This window comes from Lissotriton helveticus, chromosome 11, assembly GCF_964261635.1.
Source record: "Lissotriton helveticus chromosome 11, aLisHel1.1, whole genome shotgun sequence".
In the NCBI taxonomy this organism is placed as follows: domain Eukaryota; kingdom Metazoa; phylum Chordata; class Amphibia; order Caudata; family Salamandridae; genus Lissotriton; species Lissotriton helveticus.
The window spans coordinates 153,956,827-153,980,599 of record NC_136072.1 but is presented as its reverse complement, the minus strand read 5'-3'; the positions used below and the strand labels follow the sequence as shown (position 1 = coordinate 153,980,599).

Genomic DNA, 23,773 nt, shown 5'->3' with positions numbered 1-23,773 from the left:
GGGTAAAGTGCTCATTATAAGTGGGCACGGGCTGTAAACAGTGCAGCAGCACTTGGGAACAGTACATGGGACACAGCTGCAGAGGAAAGGTTCATCGCCACCATTCAGTATCCTGGCCACTTGTTAGTGCTGAAAAGCAAGCACTGAAAGAGCAAAAGCCTGCCAATTAAAGAGATGGTATATGGGCCATGCTCCATAGGAGGGCCAATTACAAGAGTGGCATACTGGGACACAAATTAGAAGCAGGCAAATGATAGTGACAGGAAAGCCAACCAATGGTAAGGAACTGGTGGGCTCCAAGCCCTTCTATGTTCTTGGTAAGTTCACAATATGTCTTTCGCAACCGGTCTTTAAGAATCTACCTAAAAAAACGCCCATCAGGTCTGAGAAGCAGTCTTCCACAAGATTCTGATAATATGCATGCACTTAACTTTCAATATTCGTTGTATCACTAGAGATCGATTTTTCTCAGAACATAGGAAATTCTTTTGGGGCAATCCTAAAAAACAAATGAAAAAAACCACACACACACACCTGAATTCTTCATAATTAATGATGTGGAATTGCGAAAATACTATTATTGGTGACTTGAAGTGACACGTTCCTCCTATCGTAGAATGCGTTACAGGCGTGAAGGCTTACCACTGCCCGAGTGCCATACTTGGTATAGGATGACGTCTTAAAGCGCATACAGTTACAAATAGTGTTTCTGTTTGCAATATACAGTGCTGATTTCCTCGGCAGAGTCTACCTTGAAAACTTTGTTGTCGTTGCCTAGATCATCCTACTTCATATAAACCGGTTTTGTGTTTTGTGAAAACAGCCTGGTTGATCTAATCTACCCTTGCTCAAGGACTTGCTGGTCACACCGTCCCCAGAACAGAGGAACCGCTCGCGCAGGACAGGAATTTATCGCAAGGAAGAGCTGCCTACATTTATCAAGGTTTGTTTCTTCATGGTGAAGTTCAAGGGGAATGATATTTCAGAAAGCTGTCAGATTATTATGCGTTCGATTTATATTGTTAATGTTTAATTCAGAGGGAACTATATCTGTAACTGTTTTTACATTTTTATGTACATTTTACAAAAAAGAAGTCGTTGGCAGCTGGACAGGGAAACCTATTTTATTTATGTTTTTTGTGCGTGATGTGTGCATTCTGTCAGCTTTGGTGTATCGCAGCAAACATTATCTTTTAAAAAGATATATATTTATTGTTTTTTTCTTGTACATCTGTCGTATTACTACACACAAACAAATAGCAGGAGGTGCAGAGTTCGAAAATATTATATTTATATAGATTATCGGCGCAACAAACATCACTTTCTGTTTTAAAAAGTCATAAGTCGAATTTAGTTTAGTATGTTTTTTTAAACCGGGTCAACCATGGGGAAATTTTACGTGTGCTGCATTCCAGTTATCTATGTGCATACCCAGCGCTAACTGGACACACATATGGACTGGGTTACTCATGGAAAAGAGTCGGGGTCTGTCTTTATTTGTGTGGGTTGTTTGTTGGGGAAGGAGGACACGTGCAGTGGGGTCAAGTCATAAAAGGCTCGCGCCTCTTTGTTCAGTAGTGCTTCAGCTTTCTATAGTCTGGTACCATGCTATATCAACAGTACTTAATATAGCACTACCTCATGATTGTTATACCTTTCCATATGTAAATGTCCTCAGTTTGCATGCTGTATCCTTCCACTATATTCCTAAAACCCTGCATGAGTAGCAGACTTTGACTTAAAATTATTGAATGTTCCCGCTCCTTACTTTCTTTCCTCTGCACGCTCATTCTCTTGGAGTGTACCACACTCTAAATCGCATGCCCGCCTGCTTTATTCTTCATTATTATATTTCTCCATATTGTCCACACCTTATTTCATAGATCACATTTCTTCCTCCTTTGAAGCCATATACCTGCAACTTTACAATACTTTATCTTCTCTAGCCTATCTGTTCATCCCACAAACAGTTTGCATGAACTCACATAGACCATACTAAAGATCACACCCAACTCATATTAACGGAATCTACCACAAAGAAACTGGAGTAAATATATGGAATACTTTCCTTGAGGACACAGGACTGATCACAATTACCACTGGAGTATCCACTAACCTTGGTTCCAGAGTAGAGTGATAATCCCTTTAAAGTGCTTCAGAACCTCATCAGGGGTGCTGGCGAGACATAAATGCAATTACAATACAATTACATCTGCGGTGAAAAGTCAGTTCATAAAACGGCAGTGGATAATCCACAAAACAATATCAGAGAAAATGCTTAAAAAATAAAAAGTTCAAAGATTGAGTTACTTAGCAAACGATGTTAGGTGAAAACATTTCAAATTATGTAGGGCAAACCTACTACTACTACTAGTATAAACAACTATTTTAACCCACTGTATATGGGCAGTGCTCCAAAAGAAGAGCAAGTTTTATCATTGACGTAGAATACAACATAATAAAGAAAATTGATTTATTTTATTGCTGTGCCTTTTGACCTTGGTGAACGCAATGAAATATAGGCACATAAGCCGGAAGTGAGCAGGTATATATATATTTTTTCTTCACATTATACCCATTTAGGATATGTGCCTCTTGGCAAGTCTCCTTCAAGGCAGTAGCAGAAAATTATTGTCTCTCTGCAAAGAAAGCACTGAAGTAGCTCACACTGCTTTTGTCCCCCAAATCCGCACTCACCTCAGATACTCTCTCCTCCCACTGATATTCATGGGAAGCTTTGAACCTGCTGAGGATGGCTTCCATGATTACTGAAATTCTCTGTTTCCTTTTCTTGAGCAGAGGGGAATTTATCTTCTGGCTTTTACAGTAAATAATATTTAATTTGATCAATGACGGAATATTGTGGTAAAAAAGATAGCTGACAAAAATATTGTAAAAAAGGTTAACACAATAGCACACATACAAAAAATTGATTTAAAAAAAATGCAGTTTAAAGTAGTAAATCCTAAATATTACAATATGTAATATTAATACAATGTAAATTAAATACATTCCACTAATATGTAATACTATATATAAATATATGCTTAAATACAATCATAAAATCACACTTATAGTCATGCATTTATATATATTTGTGCGTATATTACCTACTGGCGGTCGCCAGTAGGTAGTTATAGTTAGGATCGATTTCCATAGGGAAATCGCAACATTCTATTTGGAATAACTTTGGCGCCGGTTGAGGAATCAGCCTGTATTTTTCAGCAACTTTGCCTCGCAGCGCTCTGCTCCTTCCCTGAAAGTTTGGGGGGGATTCGTCAAGCGGGGGCCGAGATAAAAGGGGGGTCCCAAAACGTGTTTTCCCCATGTTAATTTCCATAGGGCGGTCTGTCGCACTTTTAGCTCGAACGGCTGAATGGATTTTCACCAAACTTGGCAAAATTGTAGGGACTGGTAGCCCGATGTGCCTTTGCTATGTCTCAAGATATGTGCTCCAGAGGATTTTGAGTAATTTAGGTTAAAAAAAATTTATATATCTAGAGCCGCGCCCGGTCCGCGTACCGGGGAGCTCTCCGGGCGTGCCACGCGACTTGCGCATGGCAAGCTGATTGGTTCTCGGGTGTCTGTAAACATTCGAAACAGTCCGCAGCGGCCGCCATCTTGTGTCTCGGTAGGATTGAGACACAAGAGGTGGCAAAAATCAAAGGGGGAAATGAGCAAAAGGGGGCAGGGTACACCCCCCCTGATCTCCTAGGTTTGATGTGGGGGCCATAAAAGGGTCCCGCGGGTAAAAAAAAAAAAGAAATAATTTCGATTTTCGCGGGGGGAGCGCCCGGTACGCGCACCGGGGAGCGTACCATGGAGATAAAAAATGACAGACTTTTTTTTTTTAAAAAGAGCATTTTTTTTATAAATTGGAGGTAGTTCTGAAAAGAACTTTTTTTTTGTTTTTTTTGTTTTATATTTTTTTAGACTTTTTAAAACGATTTTATATTTTTTTTGGATTTTTTTCAGGGGAAAAACAAAAACAGGGATTCCAAAACTGCTCAACAGGAGCAAAAAAAATTGAAAATTTAGGGACTGGCAGGGCAGCGGTGTTCCTGTTTCTTTATGGCAATGAGTTCAACACTCTGCTCCCCATAGCAGAGCAGTTCGTCACACTGCGTGCACAGAAATTTGATGCCTGCAAACACCGGCTGTATGTTAGGGACCATTCTTCTACGGGGTAGTCCCGAAGGTGTTGCTCCACCAGTGGAGGTGCTGCCGCCATCTGTGGGTAAATTCCGTGCCAGCTCCCTGACACTCTCCCTGGCAAAGTTTTTTGGGTGTCTTCTTTTGACATGCCTGATTAAATTGGCATTTCCGAAGCTATATTTTTTTAGAGGATTGCCTCTGGATAAAGTACTGCCACATATTTTTCAGGTTACTTTTGGAGCATTGACTTTTTTTTGTCCTTCAGGGATGTCATAAAATTTCCAGATGAAATGGTCCTTTTTCTTCTGGTGAGGAAGGTCCTCATCCAAAAATCCGTCGGAATCACTGCTGGATGACTCCCTTGCAGCCATTGCTGTAGATCAGGAACGTAGGAGATCAAGACAGTACACAGAACAGCTCTTGCTCTCTCCAAGTACAAAGCAATAGTGAGAGAAATGGGTGGGTTTCACACAATTTGGAAAAAAAAAAGTTCTGAACCAATGAAAAGTGTTATTTTAAAGTCACATGGCTTGACGCGCTTACGCTACGCGCCCTGTGGCGCGTCCCGGGGCGTGTATCGAAAGGGCATCATGGCGCTTACGTTGCGCGATCGTATGCGCTTCCGGGTGCGCTTACGCAGTGCGTCATAAGACGCATCTCGCGGCTACGCGATACGTGTCTTATGACGCAAGACGTGGCGGCCACGCAATACGTCACGATGTTGTTTTCGTACGCGGCAATAGCGCTATCGGGACGTTCACCTGTACGCGCCCCGCGGCGCGTCGTAACATTGCACTTACCCGTGCGTTCACCGGTACGCACCCCGGGAGCGCCCCGGGGTGAAAAATAAAAAAATAAAAAATAAAATAAATGACATAATTATACAATATAAAATTAGCTTTAAAATGTATTATTTTTTATAACTATAAAGATTTGCTATTAAAAAACCATTGAAATTCACTGAAAAAACCATAGGTTTCACACCAGTTATAGTTAGGAATTAGCATTTAAAAAACCTATGAAATTCACTGAAAAAACCATAGGTTTTACACCAGTTATAGTTAGCTGGAAGTTTTACTCGCATAAAACCATTGAAATTCCCACGTTATAGTTAGTTGGACTCACTATAACTTGCGCGTGCAATGCACTGCTGATGACGTCACATATTACATCACTCATGACATGGTCAGTGACATCACTCATGACATCACTGATGACACCATCCAGTGAATGTGTGTGTTTCTGAAAAATAAATGTGTTATATATGTATATGTAAACGTTGATGGAAGAATAAATGTTTAAATAAGGGTTTACATGGATGGTTTAAAAAAAAAATGATTGGTTCACTGGCTTATTAAGTGTATCTTAGTGTATACATATATTAGTGAGTAATGTTTAAATATTTAAATATATGGATTAGTGTTTCACTTTGTGTATAATTGGCTGCATGGGTTGGTGAGAAGCTACATGTGTATGTATATGGGTTATTAGATGTTTTTTTTAATATCAATATGAGTGTCTATATGTTTGGTGGGGGTATTACTTAAAACCTAGATGCATGAGTGACTGACTCTCTGTATGTGTTTTGAAGACAGCATTTGTGCACGACAGCATGGGTGGATGCTTGTGTATATGTGTGTGTTACTGACTGAATGACTGTCTCACTAGTGTCTTTATCAGTAACTACATATGTTTTATTGTAGTATATGTGAATATTGATGTATATAAGTGAGTATATGTGAGAGTAAGGGATTGTAAGAGTTCCTGTTTAAATAAGTATGTTTTTCTATAAGTGATTATTTAAGAGAGTAAGTATGTGTAAGGTTCCTTAGAAGTAAGGTGGTAGTGTGTGTATAGCTGTATATGTAAATAAATGGATGTTCAATAGTTTATTTGCATGTGTGAGTATGTGTGAGAGTATCTTTTGGATGACTGTCGGTGTGTAACAGGATGTATAGGTGTATCACTACATATGATGAGTGAGTATACGTATGAGTGACTATATAGAACTGTTGGTGAATGAGTGGATGTGTATATAGATGGTGGAATTATTCAATTGGTTGTTGTAACTGGTATGGGTATCTCCATTTTGTTTGAAAATTTTAGTTTCTATTTTTGAATATGTGTTTCAAGGGTTACATTACAGTGAAAGGAGGTCTGTCACAATGATGGTGTCATCAGTGATGTCATGAGTGATGTCACTGACCATGTCATGAGTGATGTAATATGTGACGTCATCAGCAGTGCATTGCACGCGCAAGTTATAGTGAGTCCAACTAACTATAACGTGGGAATTTCAATGGTTTTATGCGAGTAAAACTTCCAGCTAACTATAACTGGTGTAAAACCTATGGTTTTTTCAGTGAATATATATATATATAATATATAATATATATATATATATATATATATATATATATATATATATATATATATATATATATATATTATATATATATATATATATATATATATATATTACCTACTGGCGGTCGCCAGTAGGTATATATAGTTAGGATTTTTTCCCTATGGGATTTTTGAAAATTCTATGTCTAATAACTTTGGCGTTTGTGGACGGAATTGGCTGAAATTTTCAGGAAAATGGCACATTTTGTTTCTGAGCAGCCCCTGAAAATTGGGCGGGGGTTCGTCCAGGGGGGGTCGAGAAAAAAGGGGGGTCCCAAAACTTGTTTTTAACATTGAGTTTTCCATAGGGCGGTTGGCCTCACTTTTAGCCCGAACGGCTGAATGGATTTGCACGAAACTTGGCAAAATTGTAGGGACTGGTAGCCCGATGTGCCTTTTGTAGGTCTCAATATATGTGCTCCAGTGGATTTTGAGAAATTAACGTTTAAAAAAAGATATATATCTGTAACAGCGGACCGGGCAGCGCCCCGGTTCGCGGACCTTACGCGTACCGGAACTTCGCGTAGCGAAGCTGATTGGCCCTCCGGTGTCTGTCAACATTCTAAACAGTCCGGAGCGGCCGCCATCTTGTCTCTCGGTAGGATTGAGAGACAAGAGGAGGCCAAAACAAAGGGGGAAATAACCATAAGGGGGCATAGTAGATCCTCCTTGACCTCTTAGGTTTGATGTGGAGGTTTTAAAAGGGCCTTACTTACTCTATTTTTGTTTTTTTTAAATTTTCTGGTTAGCTCCCGGTCCGCGTACCGGGAAGCTAACCGGGAAGCGAACCAAAAGAAATAGAGCTTGCCAGAGTGCTAAACATTCTAGAAATTTTTTAATAACGGGGAGGTAGTTCTGAAAAGAACTTTTTTTAAAATATTTTTGTTGTTTTATATTTTTTTTGTATTTTTTGAACACTTATTTGTTTTTTTTGTTTTTTTTCAAAGGGAAAGAACAGAAAGAGGCATTGAAAAAGGCTCAACAGAAGCAAAAAAAAAATTTAAAACTTGCTGCGTTTGGAGCATCGGTGTTTCTCGAAAGCCAAATTAATTAATTTCAGACTCATGTTTGCGCATGAAATTAAAGTGCCACAATATAAGCATGTCAGCTTCATATGGACAACATTTTTTTGAATATTTGGCACTGTTTCGAAATGTGAGAGAGATATCAGTAGATGTTCTTGTCACCGAAGTTGGGGGGTTCTGTTGTAGTTCACGCATCTCTGCACGACTATAGTTGTTTGGATGCCACCTCTGCATATGTCGGTGCATCGTGTGATTTCCATAACTGTATTTTTTATTAGTGCCCCGGGATAACTTTTCTTGGCAGATAAGGCACGTAGCATAGCGTGCATTGACTTTTTTCTCTCCTGGTGGAATGGAAAAAAATTGCCAGATAAAGCTAACTTTGCGATGAGATACCCGGGGTAACTCTTTGACAAATCGTGGTCCCTCTTCTTCCTCTCCGTCTTGTTCTTCCTCTTCCTCCTCTGTGTCTCCAATAAACTGTGCAGATGGTCCTCTCTTCCTATGAGGAGATGGTGGTGGTGGTGGTGGGGGTGCAGAAGCTGAAGCTACTATTGAAGCCATTTTTTAATCAGAGCAAATGATCAGGTCTTCCTTTCTCAAAGTTGAAAGTCAGAGTGAGAAAAAAGGTGGGGGCTTTCATCATTTGGGAAAAAAAATAGTTCTAAACCAATGAAAAGTGTTATTTTTAGGTCACCTGACCTAGCCTTACATCATTATGAAACCAAAAGTGAAATGAACCAATGAAAAGTTTTATTAACAAGTCACATGACCTCTCACGCTCATGTTACGCGCTGCGGAACGCGCCCCGGTTAGCTTCCGGGTCGCTGCGCTTCGCGCCTCGGTCCGCGCCCCGGGGCACTTCCGGGTGCGCTAATGCGGTACGTCACAAGACGCATTACGCGGCAACGCGATACGTCGCGCTTTCGCGACGCGACGCGGATCGCTTCCGGGGAGCTGCGTTTCGCGCCTCGGTCCGCGCCCCGGGGCACTTCCGGGTGCGCTAACGCGGTACGTCACAAGACGCATTACGCGGCAACGCGATACCGTCACGATGTTGATTTCTTACCGGTTCGCGGACCGGGTCGCGGCATTAATTTGAGCTAACGGAAAGCTTTCCGGTTCGCGGACCGGGAGCGAAACAAAAAAAATATTTAAAAAAAATTATTAATAAACATATAAAATATATTTTTGGATTTAAAGAAGAATACATTTTACAGCTATAGATATTAGCTTTTAAAAAACCAATGAAATTCACTGAAAAAACCATAGGTTATAGACCATATATAGTTAGGAATTAGCATTTACAAAACCATGAAAATTCACTGAAAAAACCATAGGTTATACACCATATATAGTTAGGAATTAGCATTTAAAAAACCTTATTTTACTCACACAAAACCAATGAAATTCCATATATAGTTAGTTGTACTAACTATATATCGCGCACCCGCAATCCACTGCTGATCATGTCACATATTACATCATTCATGACATGGTCAGTGACATCACTGACGACATCTCAAATGACATCACTGATGACATCACTGATGACATCTCATTTGATATTACTGATCACATCACTGATGACATCATTCATGTGATAATACGATGAACCTCTTCAGACTCTAATATAACCTTAGATACACTCAGTGTAAACAGACACTCACAGACTGTCACTCATCCATGGAGTTACTTACACACCTAGTCAGTCATGCAAAGAATCAATCACACCTCCATTTTCACAACTATACATTTATACACACCTTACTTATTCAAACATATACTAAAACATATTTACTCACTTATACAATCCTGGATACAAGTTCACAATGATCCATACAGCCACTCACACATTCACTGGCTCTTATGCACAGTTATTTATATATGTCAACTCTCACATGTACTGTATTTTACATATGTACTTACTTTGACATGTAGCACTGAGACATCTATTCACTCACCAATACAGTCATGCACACAGTCAACCGCCCATACAGCTGTTTCCACATGCACTTTTGAACCCATACATCTATGCAGAGAGTCATACACCTCCCAGCCACCCATACACACTCTCAGTCTCCCATACAAATACTTGGGCAACCAATCAATAACCCATATAGTTAATCATATAGCTACTGATCAACACATGCAGCAGTTTACAGAACAACAGACATAATGATGCACAAATTAAGACAGTTTAGTCACTAACCCATGCACTCAGTGAGACACATTTAATCACTCACTCATACAGTCAGTCATGCACCTACTAAATCCTTTGTTCAGACACTTCTACATCCACTCATTCTTCAATATGTAAGACATATTTTAACTTTACAGAAACATACAGTCACTGGATGTTGTCATCAGTGATGTCATTTGAGATGTCATCAGTGATGTCATTTGAGATGTCATCAGTGATGTCATCAGTGATGTCACTGACCATGTCATGAATGATGTAATATGTGACATGATCAGCAGTGGATTGCGGGTGCGCGATATATAGTTAGTACAACTAACTATATATGGAATTTCATTGGTTTTGTGTGAGTAAAATAAGGTTTTTTAAATGCTAATTCCTAACTATATATGGTGTATAACCTATGGTTTTTTCAGTGAATTTTCATGGTTTTGTAAATGCTAATTCCTAACTATATATGGTCTATAACCTATGGTTTTTTCAGTGAATATATATATACAAAGGTTACAGGAAAGATATAGTTAGGAATTCAATCAATCAATCAATCAATCAATCATTTGTAGAGTGCACTAATTACCCGTGAGGGTCTCAAGGCGCCGAGAGGGGGGGGGGGGGGGGAGCAGCTATTGCTCGAACAGCCAGGTCTTGAGAAGTTTCCTGAAGGTCATCAGGTCCTGGGTCTGTCGCGGATGGGTGGGGAGGGTGTTCCATATCTTGGCGGAGAGGTAGGAGATAGATCTGCCGCTGGTGGAATGGTGACGAGGGCGATTTCAGCGGAGCTAAGCTGGCAGTTCGGGGTGTAGAAGGTTAGTCGTTTGTTGAGGTATGCTGGGCCAGCATTGTGGAGTGCTTTGTGAGCGTGGGTGAGGAGCTTGAAGCTGAACCTCTTGTTGACTGGAGCCAGTGCAGGTTTCTCAGGTGGGCTATGATGTGGGTGTGGCGGGGGATGTCGAGGATGTGGAGTGCGGAGGCGTTCTGTATGCGTTGTAGTCTTTTCTGGAGTTTGGCCGTGGTTCCTGCTTAGAGGGAGTTGCCGTAGTCCAGTCTGCTGGTGATGAGGGCCTGTGTGACAGTCCTTCTGGTTTCGGTGGGAATCCATCTGTAGATCTTGCGAACCATGGTTGAAGCAGGAGGAGGAGACGGCGTTGACTTGCTGGGTCATTGAGAGCGATGAGTCCAGGATGAACATCAGGTTGCATGCGTGGTCGGTGGGTGTGGGTGCGGCTCCCAGGGCAGCAGGCCACCAAGAGTGATAACTGGCAGAGGGGGTGCAGCCGAGATAAGTTTCAAACAACTGTTCTTCATCCAGTCGGCGACGGCCTTCATTCCTTCGTGGAAGTTGGTTTTGGCAGTGGCGGGGTCCTTTGTGGGTGGGAGGATCAGCTGTGTCTCGTCGGCGTAGGAGATGATGTTGAGGTTGTGTGAGCGGACAATGTTGGCGAGCGGAGCCATGTACACGTTGAAGAGGGTTGGGCTGAGGGATGATCCTTGGGGCACGCCGCAGGAGATCTTGGTGGCTTCAGATCGGAATGGGGAAGGCGGGCCTTCTGGGTTCTGTCAGTGAGGAAGGAGGTGATCCAGTCCAGGGCTTTGTCGCGCATCCCTGCGTCGTGGAGACGTGTGCGTAGGGTGTGGTGGCAGACGGTGTCGAAGGCGGCTGAGAGGTCCAGGAGGATGAGGGCCGTGGTTTCACCATTGTCCAGTAGGTGCTTGATGTCATCCATGACCGCGATGAGGGCGGTCTCGGTGCTGTGGTTGCTGCGGAATTCGGATTGGGACGGGTCCAGGATGATGTTCTCCTCGAGGTAGTGGGTCAGTTGCCTGTTGACTATCTTCTCGATGACTTTCGCCGGGAACGAGAGCAGGGAGATGGGCCGGAAGTTCTTGAGGTCCTTAGCTTTCTGGGAAAGTGGCATCTCGAAGGAGCTGTTGATGATCTTCCGGAGTCGGGGTGCGATTATGCAATTTGCTTTGTTGAAGACGTGGTGAGGGCAAGGGTCAGAAGGTGAACCGGAGTGGATGGTGTTCATGGTTTTGATGGTATCGCCATCATTGATGTGGGTCCAGGAGACCAGGAGGTTGGTGAAGTTGGGGGGTGGTGGGTCTGCGGTGGAGGTTGCTGTTGGGAGGGTCTGGGTGTTGAAGGTGTCATGGATGTCTGCGATCTTGCGGTGAAAGAAGGTGGATAGGGAATCGTAGAGGTCTTGCGAAGATGGGATGACGTTGGAGCTGGGGTTGGAGAGTTCCTTCACGATGTTAAAGAGCTCTTTGCTGTTGTGTGCGTTGTTGTCAATGCGTTCCTTGAAGGAGGGCCTGTTGGTGGCTCTAATGAGTTGGTGATGCTTGCGGCTGGCGTTCTTGAGGGCTGCGTGGTTGTCCGGTGTCTGTTCTTGGCGCCACCTTTTCGCGAGTCTTTGGCAAGCCCGCTTAGATTCCTGGAGGTCAGTGGTGAGCCAGCTGGGCTTTCTGTCGGTGCGCCTGTTGGAGGGGTTTTTTGATCAGGCGCAGTCGTCAATCCATTGTATGAGGTTGCGGGCGGCTGTGTCCGTGGTGTCGGTTGGTGGGTCTCGGGTGAGGGTGGCGATGAGCTGGTCTTCGGTGACCTTGTTTCAACTGCTGTAGAGGATCTGTTGCGGGTGGTGGTGAGTGGTGGGTTTCTTGAAGGTGAAGTGGACGCAGCGGTGGTCGGTCCAGTGGAGTTCGGTGGTGTGGCTGAAGGTGACCTGGTCGCTGGTGGAGAAGATGGGGTCGAGCGTGTGTGAGCGACTGTATGGTTGAGTGACTGACTGTGAGAGTGGATATATGGGTGAGTGTGTGCCTGTGCCAGGGACTGTATAGGTGAGTGAGTAAGTGTTAGTATCTGTATGAGTAAGTGTGTGTGTATGTAACTATGGTTAAGTGGCTCTGTGATTGACTGTATGGGTGAGCGAGTAGGTGTGTGAGTAACTATGGCTGTCTGACTCAGTGTGCGAGTGTATGCAGGGGTGTATCAATGGATATTCCAGTGGGTGTATTAGTGAGTGAGTGGGTGCATGAGTGGCTGTATGGGTGAGTGGATGCGAGTGTTGATCTATGAATCAGTGAGTAGCTGTGGAAGTACTGATATTGGTGTGTGAATGGGTTGGAGAATAGTAGTGGGAAGCTCGAGTGGGTGTATGAAAAGTTATTTGGGGTGTGAGTGGGTGCATCAGATTCTGTGGATGATATCATCAGGGATGTCATTTAAGATGTCATCAGTGATGTCACTGACCATGTCATGAGTGATGTAATATGGGAGGTCATAAGCAGTGCATTGCAGGGTGTGAGCTACAGTTAACTCTGATAACTAAAACTTTCTCTGGTTTTGCATGAGTAAAATCTGACCCTAACTATAACGTCCCTGTAACCTTTGTTTTTTTGTGTGAATTTCTAAGGTTTTTTACCTAGCAGTCATGTTTGCAGAGTGATGGCGAAGGGGGCTGGGTCTCCGAACAGCTCTCACGACTTCCGCTGTGTGGGACATGCTGGAGGGACCAGGAGGGTTTTCTGGCCCCCAAGGCCCCTCTGGAGCCAAGGGGTCTTTATACCCCAACCAGTAGTGCCCCGGGAGGCACGTTTTCAGAGTGGCAGAGAAAGGGGCATGGACTCTGACAATTTATCAGCAATCCTGCTGTGTGGGGCTTACTGAAGGTAACAGGAGGGGTAGTTGGCCCCAAAGGACGTCCTTGAGGGCCAACTACCCCTCCTGTTACCTCCAGTAAGTCCCATCCAGCAGGATTGCTGAGATCAAATAGGCCACACCCACTTTCTCCACCACTCTGCAAACACACCTCCTGATGTACTACAAGTAGGGGGAGGAAGTCCCATTGGCTATTGAGGGTCTTGGGGGCCACCTACCCCTCCTGTTACCTCCAGCAAGTCCCACACTGTGGGTTGGCTTAGAGGTTTTGGGTGGCCATGCCCTCTTCCACTATATTCTGCAAACGTATCTCCTGGCTCACTATTATTTGGGGGTTTGAAGTCCCCGTGGCTCTTTAGGGTCCATGGGGCCAACTAGCCCTCCTGTTACCTCCAGGATGATCTACACAGCTGGATTGATAAGAGGTGATCAGAGGCCATATCCCTTTTCGCCACCACTCTACAAATGCGCCTCCTGGTGTACTACTATTTGGGGGATGAAGTCCCCTTGGCTCTTAAGGGTGCTTGAGGGCCAACCAGCCCTCCCGTTACCTCCAGTAAAGCGCATGCAGCTGGATCACTGAAAGGTGGTTGGAGGCCATGCTCCCTTTCTCCACTACTCCGCTAACACGCCTCTTAGTGCACTACTGGTTGGGGGAAATAGTCCACTTTAGTCTTGAGGCCCTCAGGAGTGAAGTGGAATTCATTCCCCAACCAGAAGCACCAGGAGGCACATTTGCAGAGTTGTGGAGAAAGGGGCCATGGCCTTCAAGTCCTCTCCACAATCCCACTGTCTGGGATTTACTGGAGGTAACAAGAGGGCTTGTTGGCCCCCAAAGACTCTCAGCATTCAAGGGGATTTCATTCCCCAACTACCACTGTGCCAGGAGGTGCATTTGCAGAATGGTGGTAAAGGAGGCCTGGCCTCAGGGGAATTGCCTGTTTTTTAAAAAAATATTTCTTTTTAGGAAAGGGGGCTGCGCAGCCCCCCCTTCCCTCGGCCGATTTTCCCCAGGGGATCCCATACCCTGGGTACATTATTTTCTATTTTAAATGGGGAGGGGCATCGCACAGCCTCCCTCCCCAGGGTGATTACAGCCCCAGGGACCCCATCCCCGGGGCCCAGCCTTTTCCTTTAAAAAAAAAAAAAGGAAGGGTTGTGCTTGACACCCCTTCGATCAAATCCCCTGGGGCCTGCCCTTTATGATTTTAATTCTTTTAAAGGAGGGGGGCCTCGTGTCCCCCCTCCCCATACCTATTTTGTCCCTGTGGACCCCATTCCCTGAGGCCAGACCTTCACCTTTTTTTTTTTATGGGGAAGGAGGCCAGAGCGGTCCCACTCCCTGGGCCAATATTGCCCCGGGGACTCCATCCCCTGGGGCATGGCCTCTTGTTGGGGACCGCTGGGAAAGCCTCAAGGTCCCCTGGGTCCCTGCTGGCTGCCTGCCTCCTGCGGGAGCTGCCATTGCTTTTGGACAGAGGGAGCTGCAAACATGTAGCTCCTTCTGTCCAAAAGCAATTCTGCTCCACTAAATGGAAGGAAGAGCATTTTTACTGCTCTCACTTCCATGAAGCGGAGCAGAGTTGGCTGTGGCTTGGCAGGTGCAGTGCTCCCGCCAAACCATAGCAGACTGCAATGTCCCGGGGTGGGCACTCCAGGACATTGAGGGAGCTGGCGCTGGAGGGTGGTGGTCCACAGGGCCATTCACGGCTCCAGTAGGGAGGTCGACGCGGCCTCCCTCCCATCTTGCAAATAGCCCCGGAGAGTTGGTAGTCCCTGGGGCAGCGGGGGGATTCATGGCTCCCCTGCCTTTAAGTATAGTAGCTATGGGGAGATGAAGTGCCCCAGGGCTGCGTGAGGGGGCTAGAGCCCCCTCATGCATCTTATTTAACAATAGCCCTGGGGAGGTGGCAGTCCCTGGGTTGGAAGGGGGTCTTTGTGGCCCCACACATGTCAAACAGTTAGTCCCAGTGCGATCCTGGGGTTGTGTTGGGAGGGTGGAGCCCCCCACGCATTATGATTAAAAATAGCTCCGGGGAGGTGGTGGTTCCCAGGGCTGCAATGGGTCCACGTGCCCCCCGACATTAAAAAAATGAGCCCCAGGGAGGTGGCAGTCCCTAGGGCCCCCATACTTTTATTGCTCCTGGGACCTGGCCCACCTAGGGCCTAATTTAAATGAAGCACAGGAGCCCGCGCTTTGTTTCCAAAATACATTTTGGCAGGATTCACAGATCCAATGTGACTGCTGCCGAAATGTTTAAAAAAAATGCTTTTCTTGCCCTGGGAGTCCATGTGGGCCCACCTGAACAGTCCTAGGGGTCAGGGTGTTTCTATATTGCCCCCCTTCTTTTAAAAAAAAATGTTATTGCTTCTGACTCAGTTCAACTGAGTCACAAGATGGCTGCCAAAACTTCCTGGTTTGAAGTGCCGACAGCCAATCAGATCTCAGGCACAAGATTGGCAGGGTTTCTGGATCCACTGCGACCACAGTTGTATATCTGAAAAATCTTGAAATGTCTCAGGAACTACTGAACCGATTTACACCATTTAATAAAAAATAATCCTTTTCGGACCAAGAGCTACATTTTTGCCAAATTTGGTGTAATTCTGTTCAGCAGTTTGGGCTGTAGCAGTGTCTAAAGTTTCCTATGGAGAAAGTCTTTTTCACACCCCCCCCTTTTTCTCAACCCCTGCTTGACGGATCACCCCAAAATTTTCAAGACCGCAACTGAAATGACTGCACCAAAAGCTTTGAAAATTTCACAAAGATTCATCAAACGACACCAAAGTTATTGTCAGATCAAAAACAGCTTTTTAATAGAAGTCAGGTCATAACTATAACTACCTACTGGCGACCACCAATACCTCTCTCTCTCTATACATATATCTGTGTGTATATATATATATATATATTTTTTTTTTAAAAAAAAACAGTCCTGGTACCCCTACTGCCAAGAGGGGTATCCACGGCACAGGTAGGGACCACAACAGCACTCCAAAAGATAAGCAGATTTTTATTTCGTCAAAACACCAAAAAGTGTATAAGACCAGTGTCCGCCCTGAAGCGTTTTAATCGCTAACAGCGATCTTGCTCATATATAAATAAATATATATATATATATATATATATATATATATATATATATATATATATATACACATACATATATATATATATATATTTCAAAGGCTCTGCAGCGAAGAAAGCACACGGCAGCAGAGAGGTCGGAAAAACCTTCGTTTATTGCGTGAGAATGTCCCAGTCTCCGTCTTTTCATTCTTGTAAGCCCGACGCGTTTCAGTGCTTCCTGCACTTTCCTCTGGGGCTTGATGACAGTGCGTTAGAATTATAAAAGGCTTTTGCAATTACCAGTCCCTGCTGGCTTAAGTAGTACAGCTTTGGGAGGCGCTATCATAGCACGTGACTTAATTTGTTGTCTTCTGGGAATTGTAGTAATTATCGCCTTGTTTTATTATCCGTCGTGGATTCCACACTGGCATTGTATTATTCCAAGTTGTAGTGGTTTTGTAACACTCCACTACATTGTGTAGGCATTCCAGTATGCCCCGGTCAACTCAAACATCCTCATCAGTGTTGCACTCTGCTGCGCCGATAATGGCAGGGTTGGTCCCTGCACAACAGCCCCTTTCTCCACGGCTCCTTCCTGTGTATCCAGGTGGTGCATCTCTTCCTCGACTAAGCTGTCGAGTTAAATGTTTATATTTCAAAGGCTCTGCAGCGAAGAAAGCACACGGCAGCAGAGAGGTCGGAAAAACCTTCGTTTATTGCGTGAGAATGTCCCAGTCTCCGTCTTTTCATTCTTGTAAGCCCGACGCGTTTCAGTGCTTCCTGCACTTTCCTCTGGGGCTTGATGACAGTGCGTTAGAATTATAAAAGGCTTTTGCAATTACCAGTCCCTGCTGGCTTAAGTAGTATAGCTTTGGGAGGCGCTATCGTAGCACCCTTTTCCCTCTCAAATGTGACTGCGTCTCTACACGTGACTGTGCCTTACGCATGCGCAGAAACGAAAAGGCAAGCAGCGGCCATTTTAGGGACAAGGATTAATCGTATTAGTAGAACACATAGGCAAGCGTCTCTATGATACCCACGCACATTAAAAATACATAAAATTAGTAAAACAAACAATTGAAGTTACGAGATTATAATAGATTTTCGAGGTTCTTGACTCGAGCAAGTCGCGATGCGAAATCTTGCTCTATCAATCCCCTCTTTGATGATATTTACTATCATCACAAAAAATGGAACCAGATGCCAACTTTCTTTCACACTTTGTACAACTCTATCTCTTCCAACATGCGATTCAATTTTTCCTTCTCATTTTTGGTAGGGTGAGAATTTTTCACCCTTTTGTAAATCTGATTATTTATTTCCTCCAATTCAAGCTCATCCGCATTCCGTTTCACTCCTCTTGCATTCACCTGATACTTCTTAGTATGCCTTCGGCATTTGCAACAGACGAATATGAAAAATAGGATAAGACCTATAATTCCAATTGGCATCAGTACTTTGAACAATAAGCTTCTACCTAAATTAGCAAACCAGTGACCTACATTTGAGAGACCATCAACTAGTCTCCTCCAGGCACTGTCAACCTCGAGTGGTTTGAGTTCCCTTTCCAAATTAGTAATGTTTTTCACATATCTTTTTAGCTGCACGCTTTTGTCCGGAATGTAAGTGCAACAATGTTGCGCCTTCAACATCCGGCAGACTCCGCCCTCTTTTGCTAATAAGGTGTCAAGAGCAAGTCTGTCCTGCAAAACCATTGATCTGATCGCAACCATTTCGGTATTGACCAGCAGAAATCCATGAGCTGTGTCAGTTGACAGCACATCCACTACTGTGGACAATTTGCAAATTCTGTGAGTGTTCAGAACCACTCCCACTCCAGGTATCAGTGCACTAAAAATACTACCCATTATTTCACCTACGCTTTCTCTTTTACTACGCACTAAGCCATTAGTGTTTTCATTGCTTCCAGCAATTTCATTCACATGGTATATTTTCGGGAAAACAATGCCAAAGTAGCAGCTTCCATACCAGTGATCCGGCAATTTGAAATAAGCCTTGTCTCCACATATATAATAAATTCCAGGAAACACAGGCTCTGACCCATTTTTGAAACCCCAACCTCCAATTACCTTGTAATTGTGCTCACATTGACTGGAACCAATGAAAATGTTATTATAATAATCAGTCTTCTCGCGGTGAAGACAGAGTTTCCCTTTCTTCTCGAAATCCAGCAACAGAGCAGGTCCCGCCCCACCAGTTGAGGTGCTTTCCATGTTCTCAGCCCATTTAGGGGTTTTCTGCCCTTTGTCATTTGCCTTTCTTTGGAAACTCTCCCTTCTCTTCTCTGCCATGTTTAAAAATATTTTCTCTTGTTTATGCAATGAACAGGTCAGGTTGTCTCTATGTGCTTCAGCTATGTCTATATTGCCTATAGTCAAAAAGTAGTCTCCCATATAGCGTATTACGTCACTTTTTATATGTACAGGATTCAAGTTTCCCCGTATAGGAAGTTCGGAAAAAATCACGTCATTGTTAGAGTAATAGTACTGTAACGGTCCTCTTTTGTAAAATAAGCTTGCTAAAATACTACAGGAAATTCCATATGTCAGAGGCAAGTGATGGTATGTCACGCCTTCAGCTACAGAGGTAGGTAGCTTCATGCAGACATAGCAATCCTCTATCTCCATAGTCTCTACATAATGTACTAACAAGTTTGCGAAAACATTTGAGTGTGTCTGAATCCTAACTCCGTGGTAGTGTAGTCCTTTCTCATCTGATGCATCGAAGTCTCGTTTTGTTTGTCTGAGTGCTTTCTCACATCTTTCAACACTTCGTGTTGTCAGTTCTTCAGTGTCAGTAATCTGTGTAGGGTCAATATTAGTATTTTTACTAACCATAAAGGGAATGAAAACTGTTAGTCCTATCCAAACTAATATAACTATAACTATACTACATATACATACTTTGCAGCATGTTTTGCAACAACTACCGCTAGGCCTTCCATTCGTTCTTGACTCAGACATTCTTGGCTCAGAAGAAGTTTCTCAACCCCTCTTTGTAAGTTTACACAGGTAGCTTACTCTGTGCAACCTCAGGTGAGCTCGTCTTCCTCTTCTTCAGAGTACTCAGCAACCGGTTCTCCGTCACTTTCGTCAGTGATGTCAAGTTCCTCAAAATTTTCCAAGATTAAGTAGGTCCACTCCGGGTCCTGATATTTTTCGTTTTGTCTTTTTATTCGCTCACTCCTTCTCTTGGAGCTATCTTCAGGTATTTCTGCAATTCGGGGACTTCTTCTTATATCTGCAAGTTTCTCTTGGACTGTTTTTATTCTTAATTTCAGTCTCTTAACATACCTTGGCTCAATGTGCTTCTTTTTCTTTAGTCTTTTTGCTGGCACTGCGATCGAGCTTTCTCCTAATGCTCTTTTATTTTCACTTGTCGGTGGCGCTTCGGTTTCTGTTTCTTCCCTTCCTGTCTGACTAGTCCCAGGTCTTGTATCTACTTCTTCTGCCTGGTTACTAAGCTGGCCTGGTTCAGGTGAATTTTTGTTTTTGCTTTTGAATGTCTCTATTTCTTTGTCCTGAACACGTTCTTCTAATTCTAACTGATCCTGTTCAAGCACTTCGATCCCTTGATTTTCTTCTGCTCGAACTATTACACTATTTCTAGTCTGTCCCTTTTCGATTTCAGTAGTCAGTGGAGGTGTGTCAAACACCTGATCTGTCCCTGTCTGACCTTCTTCTTCGTCCTCAGACTTGATGTGAATCTCAATGATCTGAGGGTCTTCGCCTGCGCCTTGCTCGACCTCTCTATTCCACTCTCTGTCTTCTCTTATTCGCTCTCTTGTTCTGAGTGGGTCTCCAGGGAGCTCAACAATGGGTATCCAATCCTCTGGCCAGATTCCCGGCAGCTCGTCATCAGCTACTTCTGGACCAGCCTCCGTTGGATGTTCAGCAGTACTGGTGCTTGGCCACGCGTCATCAGCTACCTCCGGGCCAACGTTTATGGGACCCTCCACTGGGCTGGTGCTTGGTCGTCTGTCGTCAGCTACTTCAGGACCAACATCTGCAGACCCCTCAGCTGGACGACCTTCTGCTCCAGGCTCCTCGTCAGGTATCACCTTCTGGGTATGACTGGCATGGATCCACTTGGGAACGCCGGCGCTCTTTACAGCAGTCGTCGTTACCAGGATTACTTGCCGCTTTTTTCCCCACCTTGGTGCAAGGCAACTTGAACGAGTGTGCTTCTTTATTTTAACCCAGTCACCAGGAACCAATTTGTGAACTGGTGTTGTCGGGTTGGCGACGGCGTCTGCCCCAATCTGGCGAGAGATAGAACGCACTTGGTCACCCAGTTGCTTGCAGTATTCAAGTACCAAATCATCAGAAATGCTTAACAGTTTGTATCCTGGTACCCATGCTTGTCTCATCACTCTTCCCATCAATATCTCATGGGGGCTCAGGCCTGTTCTCCGATCTGGAATGCTTCTGAGTCCCATCAGAACAAGAGGCAAGGCAGCTATCCAGTTCATGCTAGTGGAATCACATATTTTTGCCAATCTATTCTTTATGGTGCCATTTATTTGTTCTACCACTCCAGAAGCCTCTGGATGATATGCACAGTGCAGCTTTTGTGTGATCCCAAATGCTTTGCAGAGCTGAGCCAAGATTTCATTCTGAAAATGTCCGCCTCTATCTGAGTCAATAAAGACTGGAACCCCGAACCTCGGTACTAGCTCTCTCAGCAACATCTTAGCTACTGATATGGCATCACATTGGGAGGTTGGGTAGGCTTCCACCCATTTTGAAAACAGGCAGACAATGACAAGGACATATCTCTTTCCCTCACAACGGGGCATGGTAATGAAGTCAATTTGTATTCTCACAAAGGGACCCCCTGACCTCCCAATTTTCCCCAGCTCAACTACTGTTTTCTTGCCAGCGTTGAACTGCTGACATGTCAAGCACCTCTGGCAAAGGGACTCTGCTACCTTCCTGAATTTCTTGTTGTACCAAGTCTGTTGAAATACCAGAACCATGGCATCCCTACCAATGTGTGATCCTTCATGTATCAGTCTGGCCATTGGGGCAAGTAGTTGTCTGGGTAACACAGGCATACCATTCGGGCCCACAATGACACCATCCTCACGTCTCGGTCTACAACCTTGTTCTTTCCACTTCTCTTTCTCTTCCCAGGGCGTCACATGCTGCCATTCTCTCACTTCATCCCAGGTAGGCACTTCTTCAAACATCCTAAGTTGGCAGCTGTTTCCAGCCCCACCCCGCTTCGGATTTATTCGCATCTGCTCCATGGCGCATTGTTTTGCCACTCGATCAGCAAAATCGTTTCCCAAAGATACAGGGTCAAGGCCCTTCTTATGAGCAACACATTTGACCACTGCCAATTCCTTTGGTAATTGGATTGCCTCTAAAAGGTCTTGAACCACTTTTCCATTTCGTATGGGGGTACCTGATGAAGTCAGGAATTCTCTTTGTAGCCACAACTGGCCAAAGTCATGCACCACCCCATAACAGTACTGGCTGTCAGTATACACTGTTATTCTCTTGTATTTTCCCAATTTGCAAGCTCTAATCAGAGTGATCAATTCAGCTACTTGTGCAGACTTTACTCCAAATAAATAAGCTGCTTCTTCAATTTTGTGTAAAGTGACCACAGCATAGGCAGCACTTAGGCCCCCCAGTTCATGCCTCAGGCATGAACCATCCACAAACCATTCGTCATCATGCACAGGCAAAGGAGTTTCTTTAATGTCTGGGCGAGGTTTAGTACTGAACTCTGTCAGATCAATACAGTCATGCTCATCATCTCCCTTATCTTCCATTACCATTGATTCAGGGAGTAGAGTGGCGGGGTTCAAAATATTGCATATGGTGATGACAATGTTTGCAGCACCCATGAGAATCCTCTCATATTTAGTCAGCCGACTAGGGGTGAGATACTGAGTTTTTGTTCGGGTCAATAGAATCACAACTGCATGTGGAACATACACAGTTACAGGATGTCCCATGATAATGGACTCACTTTGTTCTAAACTGGTGCATGTTGCAGCTACTGCTTTCAGACATCCAGGTAATCCAGCAGCCACTGGATCCAATGTGGCAGAGAAATATGCCACAGGCCTTTTGGTCGTGCCGTGTTCCTGAGTCAGGACTGACAATGCACAATTGTCACGAGTGTCACAGAATAGGCCAAACTCCTTGGAGTAATCAGGCATCCCTAGAGCAGGAGCTGTACACAGACAATTTCATAATTTTGTGAAAGCTGTTAAGCTCTCGTCATTCCATTCCACTGGGTCTTTCGCTCCTTTCTTTGTCATCTGAATCAAGGGCTTTGCAAGGACTGCGAATCCCACAATCCATTGCCTGCAGTAACCTACAACTCCGAGGAACATTCTGATTTCTTTCTGAGTACGGGGTAACTGCATATTTTGAATTATTCTGACTCTCTCTGAGGTAACTTTTCTGATGCCTTTTTCTATCTGGTGTCCCAGATATTTCACTGATTTCGAACAGAACTGTAATTTCTCAGGAGCCACTTTATGTCCCTTTTCACTCAGGTGATTTAGTAGGGCATTGGTGTCAACCACGCAGTCCCTATGAATTTTGGACGCCACTAATAGGTCGTCAATGTACTGGACCAAAACGGACTTTCCAGGTAAGACTAAAGTTTCAAGACATTTTTTCAAGATCTGATTAAAGATAGAGGGGCTCTCTGTGTACCCCTAGGGGACCCTATTCCAGACATACACGTGACTGTTGAAAGCAAATGAGAAAAGAAATTTGCTGTCTGGACGCAATGGGATCGAAAAGAATGCGTGACATAGGTCTATCACAGTAAACCATTCAGCATCCCAGGGAATCTGATACAGGATCACTGCTGGGTTCGGGACAATAGGGCAGCAAGGAACCACTATCTTGTTTACCTTTCTTAGGTCCTGAACTACTCTGTACTTGCCATTAGGCTTTTTGATGCCCATAATGGGTGAGTTGCATGGGCTACTCATTACTTCCTGTATGATGTTTGCTTCTAGCAATTTCTGTATTTCAATGGCAACACCTGCTCTTACTTCTGCACTCATTCGGTAAGGCTTGGTATTGGGGTATACTGCATTTTCTCTCATGGCTATTTGTATGGGGTCTACGTTTTTCATTAATCCCACATCCTTTCCTGTAAAGTCCCATACTTCTGGCTTCACTGTCTGCTGGAGTTCTTCAGGTAAATCCTGTATAGTCAGTCGTTTTATTTCTGAGTCAGGTCTAATTAACATTAGCTTGTAG

At 44.1% G+C, this 23,773-nt stretch overlaps 1 protein-coding gene across 1 annotated transcript in view; it reads left to right on the top strand.

Annotated features, from left to right (window-relative positions):
* Positions 1 to 877: 877 nt before the first annotated feature.
* Positions 878 to 23,773, top strand: part of LOC144791221 (transient receptor potential cation channel subfamily V member 6-like) — a 327,745-nt gene continuing 304,849 nt past the window's right edge. The window contains exon 1 of the mRNA XM_078665874.1: positions 878 to 943. The gene's annotated coding sequence lies outside the window, so the exon portion shown is untranslated. The remainder of the gene's footprint in view (positions 944 to 23,773) is intronic.